Source organism: Penaeus monodon, chromosome 43 (genome assembly GCF_015228065.2).
Source record: "Penaeus monodon isolate SGIC_2016 chromosome 43, NSTDA_Pmon_1, whole genome shotgun sequence".
Lineage (NCBI taxonomy): Eukaryota > Metazoa > Arthropoda > Malacostraca > Decapoda > Penaeidae > Penaeus > Penaeus monodon.
Genome location: NC_051428.1, coordinates 7,791,192 through 7,793,623, shown reverse-complemented (window position 1 = coordinate 7,793,623; position 2,432 = coordinate 7,791,192). Strand labels below are relative to the sequence as shown.

The 2,432-nt window shown below is 35.9% G+C and overlaps 1 protein-coding gene across 1 annotated transcript in view; it reads right to left on the bottom strand.

Annotated features, from left to right (window-relative positions):
* LOC119568268 (cyclin-dependent kinase-like 1) overlaps positions 1-573 on the bottom strand; it is a 47,122-nt gene extending 46,549 nt beyond the window's left edge. The window contains exon 1 of the mRNA XM_037916727.1: positions 1-573. This exon is cut by the window's left edge and continues 600 nt beyond it. The gene's annotated coding sequence lies outside the window, so the exon portion shown is untranslated.
* Positions 574-2,432: the final 1,859 nt, after the last annotated feature.

Below are 2,432 nucleotides of genomic sequence, written 5' to 3'. Positions count from 1 at the left end.
GAGAGTTCAATGTACTGCGGAGGGTCTGGTGGCTTGTGTTGTTACTTGTGAATTATTAAAAGGTGAGAGGGAGGGGAAACTAGAGTTGGTAGCTGACTCGCATTTCTGGACACGATAACCCTCGGTCTGTCTGGATTCAGGGTCAGGAACTATGGCCATCAAATAGGCAGATTGTTTTTGTTCTTATTTTCTTTCTCACACTTATGTTTCTCTATATGTTCTTATCATTTTATCTTTTTCGTAATAAAATGAAAAATCAATAATTGCTTCATTTGACTGGAGAAAAAGTAGGTTCAGTTGTTTTTCTTTAAAAAAAAGAAAAGTTATGTAAATACCAAGTGTTTTGGGTTACGCGGTGTATTGCTGGCAGATGTACAGTTGTTTTTTTTATAAAATGAAAGATAACAGTCGAGCGGATGTTTCCCGCAGATGATACAACAGCTGTTTTATCGCCTCCGGGTACTGTCCTATTTATATCTTATTATGTGTGCCATGCAGTGGCTATTTTAAGGAATGTTTGAAAAGTGAAATAAAAACACTTATGCATGACCCCTGCCTTGGGCCCTTGGGTCTTGGCTTCGCCGGTCCGACCAGACCCACTCTCGCTCGCTCGGATTCATCAGAGATCATACTCACGCATGCACGCGCACGCATAGCTATATCTATATCTATTTATTTATCCATCGGTCTGTGTAAACACACACACACACACACACACACACACACACATATCATAATAATAATATAATATATATATATATATATAATATATATATATATATATATATATATATATATATATATATATATATATATATATATATATATATATATTATATATATTATTATATTATATATAGTATACATATATACAAACATGAATGCTTATATATATTTCATGTACCTACCTATCTATCTATATGTATGTATGTATGTATGCATGTATGCAGGTATGTATGTATATATGTATATACGTATGTGTGTATGCATGTATGTATGCGTGTATGTACGCATGTACATACACGCATATATATGTATATACACATATATATGTATATATAAACATATATATATAAAAAATATATATATATATATATATATATATATATATATATATATATATATATATATATATATATATATATATATATATATATATATATATATATATATATATATGCTTATAAAGCCAGTCCAACAAACCAAGGAATGCGCAATAAACTTCAGTAAGTATAATCGCTTTAGCCAAAACATTGAGCTCTGACGCCGGACACCGCGCAGGCGCGGTTCCTCGTGCGTATATGTGCGTATTGAAGACCGAGCTTTTCTTTAGCGGACAAAGACTTTTTGAACACAGTGCCATGTGTCTGGAATTTGATCCGCATATACTTCCTTTATTTTATCAACCATTCGTAACTTTAAGGTAATTTCTAAATGGGACTTTATTTGAATTTGTACAAGATAATTATGTCGAAGTCCAAAAACGGTTTAATTTTGTTGAATATCTCAGGGGACAGAAAAATTATCATGACAGGCAGACAGACAGAGACCGAGACAAAGACAAACAGACAGAGACAAAAATAGAGAGACAGACAGAGACAGAAAGATATACAGAAAGACAGACAGAGAAAAACTATAGAGAAGAGACAGAAAAAAGACGAGAAGAGACAATGAGAAAAACAGAGAATTCTGGCAATCCGGATAAAGACTGACGTGAGGAAATCGAAGAGAGAGAGCAAGTACACGAGTTTGAGGCAGAAGGAGGGCGGGGTTATTCTTCGTATGACTAAAAGCATGATGTGCCTCTGCGAATTGATGATTAAATGCTGGTATTAATATTTATGTATCTGTTTCTATATATTCATATGTATGCGCGTGTGTTTCGCCCAGATTTGAAAATGCTTAAAATCGTACACACACAAACATAGCACACACACACACACACACACACACACACACACACACACACACACACACAATTACACATGTGTGTGTGTGTGTATGTGTGCACACACACACACACATGTGTAAGTGTATGTATGTATGCGTGTGTGTGTGTGTGTGTGTGTGTGTGTGTGTGTGTGTGTGTGTGTGTGGTGTGTGTGTGTGTGCATGCGTGCTATGTTTGTGTGTGTACGATTTTAAGCATTTTCAAATCTGGGCGAAACACACGCGCATACATATGAATATACACACACGCACGCACGCACACACACACATACATGTGTAAGTGTATGTATGTATGTGTATGTGTGTGTGTGTGTGTGTGTGTGTGTGTGTGTGTGTGTGTGTGTGTGTGTGTGTGTGTGTGTGTGTGTGTGTGTGTGTGTGTGTGTGTGTGTGTGTGTGTGTGTATGCGTGCTATGTTTGTGTGTGTACGAATTTAAGCATTTTCAAATCTGGGCGAAACACACGCGCATACATATGAATAT